The following is an 11,807-nucleotide window of genomic DNA, read 5'->3' as shown; positions in this document are numbered from 1 at the left end:
TCTGGGTATGGAAATTGTATGGCGGGCCATGAATACTCATGAAATTGGGGGTTGGGGTGCGGGAGGGGATGAGGGCTCCAGCTGGGGGTGTGGTCTCTGGGGTGGGCCTGGAGATGAGGGGTTGGGGGTGCAGGAGGGTGCTCCAGGCTGGGACCGAGGGGTTCGGAGGGTGGGAGGGGGATCAAGCCTGGGGCAGGGGGTTCGGGTGTGAGAGGGAGTCAGGGGTGCAGGCTCTGGGTGGCACTTACCTCAAGCAGCTCCCAGAAGCAGTAGCATGTCCCCCCTCCAGCTCCTACATGGAGATGTGGCCAGGCGGCTCTATGTGCTGTCCTGTCCGCAGGCGCTGCCCCTGCAGCTCCCATTGGTTGTGGTTCCTGGCCAATGGGAGTTGCAGGGCAGCACTTGGGGCGGGGGCAGCATGAGGAGCCGCGTGGTTACCTCCACATGTAGGAGCCGGAGGGGGGACATGCTGCTGCTTCTGGGAGCTGCGTGGAGTGGGGCAAGCCCCTGACCCTGCTCCCCAGCTAGAGTGCTGGAGCGGGGTAAGCCACAGATCCCGCTCCTCAGCGGGAGCTCGAGGGCCGTATGTGGCCCCTGGGCTGTAGTTTGCCCACCCCTGCCCTAGAGCTTAGGGAACAATTAACCAAGGAAAACAATGAAAGAGGCAATCAGAAAAAATTAAAAAGCTGACTAGACAATGAACATCTACATAATTAATAAGGAAAACCAGTAGATTAACTATATCAGGCTGCCTTAATTGTCTTCTAAGCCTAGGTTTGGCTGGGGTTCCTTTTGCAGCAAGCTTCAGCCACAGGCTGTGAGGGGAAAAGGGGATAGAGTGTACTGTACAGGGCTTCTGGCCATTCTTCCTGACCTGCAATCTAGATTCCATGTAGACAAACAAATAGAGGTACTTGTAGTGTCATGACCCACAGGCCTCAAACCCAATTCTATAGGAGCAGCCACTTGGCAGCCTCCTGTCTACTGCTTACCCAGTATTGATGAAGTCCAGCATAGGTTGAGGCTCCACCTTGGGGTCCTATTGGCGGAGTTTCCCTATTGGGAGGAAGAGGGATAGCTCAGTGGTTTGAGCACTGGCCTGCTAAACCCAGGGTTGTGAGTTCAATCCTTGAGGGGGCCACTTGGGGATCTGGGGCAAAATCAGTACTTGGTCCTGCTAGTGAAGGCAGGGGGCTGGACTTGATGACCTTTCAAGGTCCCTTCCAGTTCTAGGAGATGGGATATCTCCATTAATTAATTAGTTTCAGAACAGCTGATTGGCCCACTTGCCCTAATGAAGCCAGCAGCAAAAACATGTGAACAACTGGGGTCCACCGTGCTTTGACTAGGTGCTTCCTGGTCCCCCTTGACTTCCTGGCATCCCAACCTGGCTTGACTCCTGGTGTCTGATTTGTGGTTCTGATCTCCAGTTAGTCTGGGATTGTTTAGTCTCCAGAAGAGAAGAATGAGGGGGGATTTGATAACAGCCTTCAACTACCTGAAGGGGGGTTCCAAAGAGGATGGAGCTCGGCTGTTCTCAGTGGTGGCAGACGACAGAACAAGGAGCAATGGTCTCAAGTTGCAGTGGGGGAGGTCCAGGTTGGATATCAGGAAAAACTATTTCACTAGGAGGGTGGTGAAACACTGGAATGCGTTACCTAGGGAGGTGGTGGAGTCTCCTTCCTTAGAGGTTTTTAAGGCCCGGCTTGACAAAGCCCTGGCTGGGATGATTTAGCTGGGAATTGGTCCTGCTTTGAGCAGGGGGTTGGACTGGATGACCTCTTGAGGTCCCTTCCAACTCTGATATTCTATGATTCTATGATTCTGCCTCTGACCCCTGGGTATCCTGACCCAGCTGACTCTTGATTTCTGTCTCGTGACTATGGACTCTGCAGTGGCTCTGACCACTAGTATGGCTGCCCATGACCTGGCCATGATATGCAGTCTGCCTTAGCATATTAAGGTCCTGATGCCCTGGATGTAAAATCCAGGATGCAAATAATTCCCACTGACTTCCATGGCAATTATTGTATCCTGTGGGGATAGACTAGGGCAGCAGATGCCTATGGGCAATACCTAGTGGGGAAGGAGTTTCCCAGTATCATTTCAATGGCAAATAGATTCAGAATGATTAAGGCCTCAATCTTATTTTTGATAAATTACACAGATTGTGCTCTTTATGTCTCTCACTATAAGGCTTTTTCTCCAGCTCTTGAATCATTTTTGTGACTCTTTTCTGCTCCATCTCCAATTTTTCAACATCTTTTTGGAAGTGTGGACCCCAGAACCATGTGTGGTATTCCCGTATCAATCTCACCAATGCCACATTCAGAGATAAAAATTGCATCCTTACTCCTACTCGCTGTTCCCCTGTTTATTCATCCAAGGATCACACTAGCCCTTTTTGCCATAGCATTGTGCTTGGAGCTCATGTTGAGCTACTTCTCCACTATGTATATGTAAACCTAGACTGCAGCTGGGATTGTGCCTCTTAGCCCAGGTAGACAAACACACGCTAGCTCTGATAGCAGTGTGTGCATTGCAGCATGAGTGGTGGCTCAGGTTAGCTACCCGAGCTCAGACCCAGAGGGTTGGGTGGCTTGTACTTTGGCTGCTAGCCTGTGCTAACACCTGTGCGGCAACATCTATATTGCTTTGTTTAGTGCACTAGATGGAGCAGAGCTAGCACATGTCGGTCTACCCAAGGCATGATCCCAACTTCATTGTAGACATACTCTATAACTCCTAACTCCTTTTCAGAGCCACTGCTTTCCAGGATACTGTCCCCCAGTTTGGAGGTATGGCATGCGTTCCTTGTTTCTAGATGCATAACTCTGTGTTTGACTGTATGAAAATGCATTTTGTTTGAATGGACCCAGCTTACCAGGAGATCCAGATCCAAATGCCCTGCCCTTATAGTTATTTACCATTCTGCCAGTCTTTGTCATCTGCAAAATTTGATCAGCAGTGATTTTAAATTTATTTCCATATCATTGATGAAAATACTGAATAGCATCAGGCTTAGTATCAACCCAATGGAATGCTTTGAGATCTGTCAGTTAGCCTGTTCTTAATCCATTTAATGTGTGCTTTATTGATATTATATAGTGCGAATATTCTAATCAGAATGTTATGTGGTACTAAGTCAAATGCCTTACAAAAGTCTATTACATCTACACAGTTACTTTTATCAACCAAACTTGTAATCTCATCAAATTACTTAAATCTAATTTTTGCTTTTTCTTGATTGTTGCCCAGCACTGACAGCTAGCTAGTCTGTCTATAGGGTCATCCTGCTTGTCCTTTTTGAATACTGACACATGACACTTCCAATCTTCTGGAATTTCCCTGATATTCTAAGATTTATTAAAACTTATATCAGGCCAGAGATGTGCTCTCCAAACTCTGTCAGGACTCATGAGTGCAAGTTATCCGGACCTGCTGATTACAAAATGTTTATTCCTAGTAGATTAAATTAAATTATAAATTAAAAATCTGCTTCTCTGAATTGCAGGGTGTGTGTGTGAAAGGCATTCAAGATGGAGGATCTTACAGATTGAAGGCATACTCATTCATGGACAGTTGGCCTTTCTTTGTTTTCCCCCCCCAGCGAAATGTTTGCTCTTTATGGGAAATCTAACAATTTCCACTCTCCTAGGGTTACCATATTTAAAAAATAAAAAAAGAGGACACTCCATGGGCCCTGGCCCCGCCCATTTCCCACCCCCGGCCCCACCCCAACTCTGCCCCTTCCCCGCCCCTTCCCCAAAGTCCCTGCCCTAACTCCCTCTCCTCCCTCCCAGCCACGCGAAAAGGGCTGCCCGAGCGCTACCGGCTTCACGGTTTGCCGGGCAGCCTCCAGACCAGGCGCCCCCGGCCGGCACTTCCCCAGCGCAGCTGGAGCCCGGGAGGGGAAGCGCCCAGCTGGGAATGCAGGGTCTGGAGGCTGCCCGGCAAACTGTGAAGCCGGTAGCATTCAGGCTTCGGGCAGCCCTCATGCCTCCAGACCCTGTGCCCCCGGCCAGGCACTTCCCCTCCCGGGCTCCAGCTGCTCTGCTCCTCCCCTGACTCAGACTTCGGCTCTGTTTAAGAGCCAAGCTGCCCAAGCCAGCGGTACCGGCTTCGGGCAGCCCCCTTGCCTCTGGACCCTGCGCCGCTGGAGCAGAGCAGCTGGAGCCCGGGAAGGGAAGTCCGGAGGCACGGGGGCTGCCCGAAGCCGGTAGCGCTGGCTCGGGCAGCTTGGCTCTTAAACAGAGCCAAAGTCTGAGTCAGGGGAGGAGCAGAGCAGCTGTGGGAGAGGAAGTGCCCGGCCGGTATTTTTCCTGGAAATGTTCGGCTTTTTGGCAATTCCCCCAGGACGGGGGTTTGATTGCCGAAAAGCCGGACATGTCCGGGAAAAAACGAACGTATGGTAACCCTACACTCTCCTCCGCTCATTAGCCAGCTAGTAAGGAGAGAATTACAACTTTTTTCACTGCATGAAGTATTAAGAAGGGACAGAACTGAACTCTCCAGCTATTCTCAGTGCCTCCCTTCGGCTCAAAGGAAATGTATTTTTTTTTTAATCAAGTATCTAAGGGAACAAAGCATAATAGAAGTTCTTACTTTTTGTTTTGTACTTTAAGTATTTAAAACTCTACTTAGAACATCAGTTCTTACTGCTTTTTTCTTGTCCTTACACTTCGTTTCACTCCTAGAAATGCAATTTCTTCTTGTGGATCTGATACCACCATCAAATTCTTGCTTTGCAGCAGTCTCTGAAATTTTTGATGGTTTGTGGCTCCATCTAGTGGACATAGTGGTTTACTGAAAAGAACAAAAATTAAAACCAAAGCATTATTTCATTTATATTTGCTGAGGACTGAGAAATAGAGGGGATGTACAGGAGTTGAAATGACAACTTCTGCGTAAAATGTCTGACCTGATAACTGCAAATGGGACAGCAATTGGTTGATTCTGCTCCCAGTCACGCCAATTATGCACAGGTGTATCTCCATTGTTACTCCTGATTCACATTGGTGAAATTGAAAGCAGGAGCAGGCCAGCAGCATTTTGGAAAAAAACAAGTCTCCAAACATACTGTAAGCCTGTGCATGTTACATTGTTCCTTGTGAATGGATGCATTATTTGGAAATCCGAGAGTCCCACAATGGTAGGTAAATGGTTAATAGATGTACAACCCATAGAAAAGGTATCTGTAAAACAGGAGACTCATGGGGAGACTTTGAATTTACCTAGATTCCATTTATCAAACATAACAATGCTGTACTTAGCACATCCTGGGTCAGATTCAGACTTGGTATAAGCAGGTAGAACTTCAAGAGAACTGGTGGAATTGTAGCTCCTTCTGAACCTAATATTCACAGTCCTGACTTATATCTTGAACAGACTTAGTTATAACCTCTGAATTCTGTTTCATGAGGTTGTAACCATGTTCAATGAAGACTTATGGTCTGCTATACTGCATTTTTTTTAAATAGAAAAATAAACTTTGATTTAATTGCTAGACACATCACCTTTCAAGTCACGTTTTCGAGATCTTCTGTCTGACGACTGCTCTCTCACACTGGAGCAATTTCAGAGTAACTCCAGGAGGGATGGTGTGGAGGAAGGAAAAAAGACTATATGACCCCAATGCTCTAATGGTTCAAAACAGAAATCTTTGGACAGTATAGCTAAACATTTGTAAAAGTAAAGCTGCTCTTAGAAATGCCTTACTAAAGTAGTATTTTTCAAGTTAGTACTTGTAACATTATACTGAAGAGATGTAATCTATATAAATATAAGCCATGTGTTAAGCACTTTCTGACATGCATTTATATCCCCATGGCCTAAGATAGAATCACAGAGGGGAAGTAGACTTTGTATTAACTTAAAGTATATGTAAACATCTATACACAACAGGACAAGAAGTTGTTCCACGGTGACAGCTGTTTTCTTTTAACGGCATACAATATGTATCTACCAAATGATACATGAAATTAACAGAGGAAAAGGTATTGAAAGATTTGAAGAGAAGGGGTAGAATTTTAAAAAACTTTTTGACTGTTGTGCCATGTCTAGGTGCATGATCTCTCTTCACTGTACCATTCCTCCTAGCTTCACTGGGTGTTTCCTTTTCTATTTATAATTTAATTTTGTGCCAAAAATTTAGTAAACTCTTTATAAACAGGTACCCGGAGAAGCTCCCTGCCCTGAAGAGCTTACAGTATAAACAGGCAGTTTGTCTGGATGGAGGAGCAATAAAAAAGCAAGTGATTGTGCAGTGATGTGTATTCTGCCTCTTGTGAATTCTATATAATCCCATTAGAGAGGGTGCTCCTCAAGTACCACAGTGAGCCTCTAGGCTGGGGATTTACTCCTGGATTACACCAGCAATGGCCATAGAGGCTCAGGACTCTGTTTCCCAGATTGCCTAGGGTCCAGAATGCAGGGCTGGCTCTGGCTTTTTTGCCGCCCCAGGCAAAAAAGCCTCCCGCCGCCCCCCGCCCTCCGGCGGGGAGCGCAGCAGGGGAGGGTGCCGAGCCCGGCTGCGGCCCTGCTCTCCCCAACCGGCCGGAGCGCCGGGAGGAGGGCGGCGAGCCCGGCTGGGGCCCTGCTCTCCCCGACCGGCTGGATCACCGGGAGGAGGGCGGCGAGCCCGGCTGGGGCCCTGCTCTCCCCGACCGGCTGGAGCACCGGGAGGAGGGTGCCGAGCCCGGCTGCGGCCCCGCTCTCCCCGACTGGCCGGAGCGCCGGGGGAGGGCGGCGAGCCCGCTGCGGCTCCGCTCTTCCTGGGTGAGTGCCACCCTCCTCCAGGTGCCGCCCCAAGCACATGCTTGGTAGGCTGGTGCCTGGAGCTGGCCCTACCAGAATGGAGATAGAACCAGCTAGCAACACTCCCAGAACCAACCATAAGCCAGAACTCCGAGGCAAAGGGTTTGGTTTTATTCTTGGTTTTGGCTGTGTTTGGAGCAGAGCAAGAAACATCACAGCCAGGGAAGATCCTTCTATCCTCCACATTCTTACCCAAAGGAGACTGAGTCATTTTGGGATTTCTGGGACATTGGACAGTGTCATCTCAGCAGAGACCAGAAACCCAGGAGGCTGAGGAGAGAGTCACAATCAGGGTACCAAGAACTAGCCTAAGTGCACATTTGAATCCAGACCAGAGAGCCAGAAGGACAATTTTACCATCCACCCATCTTCAGCACTGCACCACCTGTCAAAGATTGAGCCTAAGTTTATGTATTAGTATTAGTTTTAGGCACAGTTTATGCATTAGTGTTTTTTATTTTATTTTCCTGATTCCTTTTTCCACTGTTTGCTATCCTGAATTTGCCATACCCATTAAAGGCCCACTTACTGTTTTATTACTCTGGGAATTGTGGTAGCTATTTTGTTTTGCTGTGTTCTGACTGACACTCCTCTGTATGAGATTGGTCTTGAATATTTTCCGAAAGGGCAGGCCCTCTGTGTTCTCTGCACTAGGAAGGGTTTCCTTGGATGGAGGGACCAGGCACCTTTAGAGGTGAAGCCAGGACCCATACTCCTGAGGAGAAAAGGGAGAAGGCTGCAGCCACGCCTCAGGGCTGAGTTACACATTCATTTATATTTTCATTTTCTATTTTAACATTTTCTAATTCCCAGGTTCTTTAGTGGCTTCTATTCTCACTTCTGTATCGTGCTGTGTGGCATCCATAGGAGATGTCCCTGTTGACCTTATCAGCTGCAGCACACTAACAACTCCCTCCTTGATATCCTGTTTTGTTTTTTTCTCTGTGTCTGGATAGGCATGGTGGTTGGAAATCCTGGGACAGATCCTTAGCTGTGCTGAGCTTATGCTCATCTGGGTGGAGAGAGCTCTAAGCCACCTTTCTGTGCTCCACAGATCCTGTGTCCATTGGTGTTCAAAATCGCCTCCAGCATAATTTGTTGCAGTCGAGGGCTGCAGTTACATCAGCTGGAGTGGTGCCACAGGGACTGCTTTACTGGCCATGGACTGGCGAGTGCTCTGGTTCTGCTTTCCTCTCCCTTTGAAATGCCCCCTATGCTAAGGAAGTGAGTGGGTGGAATAAAGCCAGGGACTCTGGCCAAGGATTCCCTCCTGTTGAAAATCCTCAGCAGTTGGTCTTAAAATCCCTTTAAGGGTACATGGGCCAATGATCTGGCCCTCTGTCTTCTAGCTTAGGTGTCTCCCTTCCTAATGTACTGGCTCTTGCAAATTCCATTCCAAGGCACCCATCTCTCCCCACTCATTGTATAGGGAGCTGAGGCACCTAACTCAGGCTTTGTGAGTCACAGTGCCTAGCTAGGTGCCTAGCTGGATTTATGATGTAATTGTCATCCCCCATAAGTGCTCAGACATCAAGAGGGCCTGGCTAGGCTCAACACTTTCCCTCTCTACTCCTAGAGTATTTGCATCACTTGGGGAAAATTGCCTGTGCATCAGATCAGGTACAAGTGTAACCAGACAGGCCACTCGAGGGGGGTGAGGATAGGGGAACAGCTGTTCCAAGCATTCAGAGTTTTACATTCTACATAGCTGTGATGTGATCAAGGCCTCGAGACATTTATTATGTTGGAAGGAAGCCTTTTTTGGTTTTGAAGCTTGCTTACTCTGCCTGTCTTATTATTTAACAGGTATTCTGCTGTAATATCCTGAAGTGTGGTACCTAATTGATACTGCTGTCTTAAGACAATAGAAATACAACATATGAGAATCATACTACCCCTGTTTTTTTGGCACAAAAGTACTTTTAATAGCTACACTCTAATATAATAACATCAAGCTGTCTGTGTGCATCTGTAGCCCATGAATTCTGCAGTTTAGAATTAAGATAGCTGAGAGGCATTGTTCAAGTCATATTTGCCTGTAGATTGTCCTGCATAAAGTTTGGCTCAAAATGTTGCATTTTTAATTTGAGAAAGGATTTAAGTCAGCATCTAGAACACTGTCTTCAATTCCGGTCTAAGTGTCAGGAAAATACAGACAGATTTGGACGAATATTCAAACAGGCACTACATAAATATTAGGAGGCTGGAGAGGTGACTTATGAGGAAAGAGTAAAAAAATGAAATATGGATAATATGGCTAAGCCACAGATGGGGGCAAAATTCTATAGTCCATATTTGGGTAAAACTCCCACTGAAATCATTGGTTCTTTGCTTGAAAGGAGACTAAAGACTACAAAGTGGTTGATGGTGGCTGAACATAACCATTTGGGATAGACCCAGAGAGGGAGAATAATTAACAGTTAAATAACAAGGAAAGAAGAATTAGCAAAAGCTTCCTGACACGGATAGCTATAGTAGAACATTGTGGAATAATTGCAAAATGGCAGCCCATTACCTGGGAGCTAGAAAACTAGCCAATTTTTGCCCTGATTTACACCCTGTGCCACTTCAAGGAGTTGACTGAGGTGTGAATTCATGACCGAATTTGCCTCTATGATTCAAATTTATTTGTGGTGTTGTAACTGTGTTGGTCCCTGGATATTAGAGATGCTTTTGAATTATAGAGGCAAGATAGGTCAGGTACATTAGAAACACAATTACAAACACCAAAGTTACAAAGTGACCGGTCAACCACACACTTCATTTGCACCTGGAAGTACACTTTCCGGCAGCAGAGACAAAAAGAGAAAATTCTGTGCAGTGCAGAGTTGTGTTAAATGTAAACTACTAAAAAAAGAAAGTTTAAAAAAAGATTTGACAAGGTAAGGAAACTGTTTCTGTGCTTGTTTCATTTAAATTAAGATGGTTAAAAGCAGCATTTTTCTTCTGCATAAAGTTTCAAAGCTGTATTAAGTCAACGTTCAGTTGTGAACTTTTGAAAGATCAACCATAATGTTTTGTTCAGAGTTACAAATACTTCAGAGTTACGAACAACTTCCATTCCTGAGGTGTTTGTAACTCTGAGGTTCTACTGTAATATCTTTTACTGGAGACAAGTTGGTCCAATAAAAGAAATTACCTCATCCACATTGTGTCTGTGATTGAAAGGCATTTTAACTAATGGCCTGAAACCAGTTGTATAGTTGTTACCTGTGGAGTCATGTGGGGATCCATGCAGATGGACATGGATGTGATGATATGGATGGAGATTTCAATTTCTGCATGAAGTGGCTGCATGTGAATTGGAAGAGGACCTGGCCTATGAAGGGAGGTGAGTGAAAAGAAGCTGCAGGATAGGAGGGAGGAGAAGAATCAGAAGTTTGACTCAAAGCCAAAGGCGCTGTGTGGGCCAGGTCAGTGTGAGACTACTGTACCTCCTTGATATGATAGCATGGAAGTAGAAATGTTACACAGTTAAAATGGGGTAGCTTGTGTGCCAGAGACCTGAGCCCACTTCCTATCTCATTCTTGGTCTGAACTCACTGGCCAGTGGCAATAAGCTACTCTAAAGAGCTGCAGCAGTAGCAAAGAGTAAGAATTAAGTGTTCCAACTGTTGCCATTCCTAAACTGGTCTAAGAAGTCTGTTCTGGGCTGAAGATCTTGTTCAGATATTAAGAAATCCTGATGAGTTAAACTTTTGCTTCAATCTTATTCCTTCAGACATTTATGGATAGAAATCATTCAGTCCCTTAACCAAAAGTGACTGCAGAATTGCATCATAACCAGTTGTCCTGGGGAGAGCAACGGACTGCTAGCTGCATACTAATAGTTCATTATTCTAGAGTACATTTGTGTATGTCTGTAAGCTCATCCAGTGCTGAAAGTGTGTGAAGTAATTTATTGGAATATCCACATAAATGACATGCACTGATGTACATGCTAAACAAAACCTGAATGTATAGCCCTGCACGGAACTGTTTTTTTTTTTAATTTTGCTCCCGTCCTGCCTGCCCCGCAATACCCACTCTGACTCCCGCCCGCTCCTGCACTGTTTCTTGCATTTTTATCTTCCTCCCACCTGCCAAAACCTTAGATCTTGCAAATCCTGTAAGAGAGAGAGATTCTGCCATGCTACTAAAAAAATCCCAAAACAAAAACAAAAAACAAAAAACCCACAATTTTTTCAGACACAATTTTTACCATTAAAAGAATAAAACAAATCTTGCTTAAACCATGTAAAAATACTTTAACTTCTGTTATAATAGACATCAAATCTCTTTCTATCTGTCACTTAAATTTAAGTACTAAAACCTTTATTTAAAAAAAAAAAGATTTAGTGTTTTTCCACAAATTATTGCGGTCTGTCTTTTTTGCCCACCCTGCCTAAAACAAAGTACATTTTACCCTCTCCTGCTATTATGGAAGTGAGTCTTGTGGGACCTGTGGACTCCCACTCCCGCTGCAGGGCTCTACCTGAATGGACTTGAATAATGGGAATATGCATAAACCTGCATAATGTCTTACAGTATCAGATTAGTCAAAATTCTGACCTTGATTGTCAGACACTTCAGGTTGTGAAGTTATTTGAGTCAAACTACATCTTATTTGAGTCCAGCTTTACAACTCCCTTGTTAGGATATAGATATTCAGGCCTGTCTGTAAGGGCCTATACTTTAAGAATTTAGGTGTATTCTTATCACTTAGCGAGTTATAGAGGTATAAAAGAAAGAATCAAAATTACTCTTTGTATGTATAAGGGACAGTCTGAGGCTCTGTTCTTAGGCTAAGTAAGGTCTTTGGCTTAGCAGTAGAGGCAGCCATAAGCTGAGAAGTGAACGGTCACATCCTCACATTCCAAACTAGTCACATGGAAATAAGGTGCTATTGGGCTAGGGTTACCATATGTCCGGGAAAATCCGGACGTATGGTAACCCTACTGGATGGAGCGTGGGAGTCCCGGGGGGCCTGTCTGGGGGTGGGGGTGTGAATA

General features: G+C 45.6%; 1 long non-coding RNA gene across 1 annotated transcript in view; it reads right to left on the bottom strand.

The window, feature by feature from the left end:
* Positions 1-11,807, bottom strand: part of LOC117875248 — a 21,024-nt gene that overhangs the window by 2,277 nt on the left and 6,940 nt on the right. Inside the window, exon 2 of the long non-coding RNA XR_004645236.1 lies at positions 4,660-4,806. This is a non-coding gene — a long non-coding RNA (uncharacterized LOC117875248). The remainder of the gene's footprint in view (positions 1-4,659; positions 4,807-11,807) is intronic.

This window comes from Trachemys scripta, chromosome 3 (genome assembly GCF_013100865.1).
Source record: "Trachemys scripta elegans isolate TJP31775 chromosome 3, CAS_Tse_1.0, whole genome shotgun sequence".
Lineage (NCBI taxonomy): Eukaryota > Metazoa > Chordata > Testudines > Emydidae > Trachemys > Trachemys scripta.
This window is presented reverse-complemented; position numbering and strand designations above follow the sequence as displayed.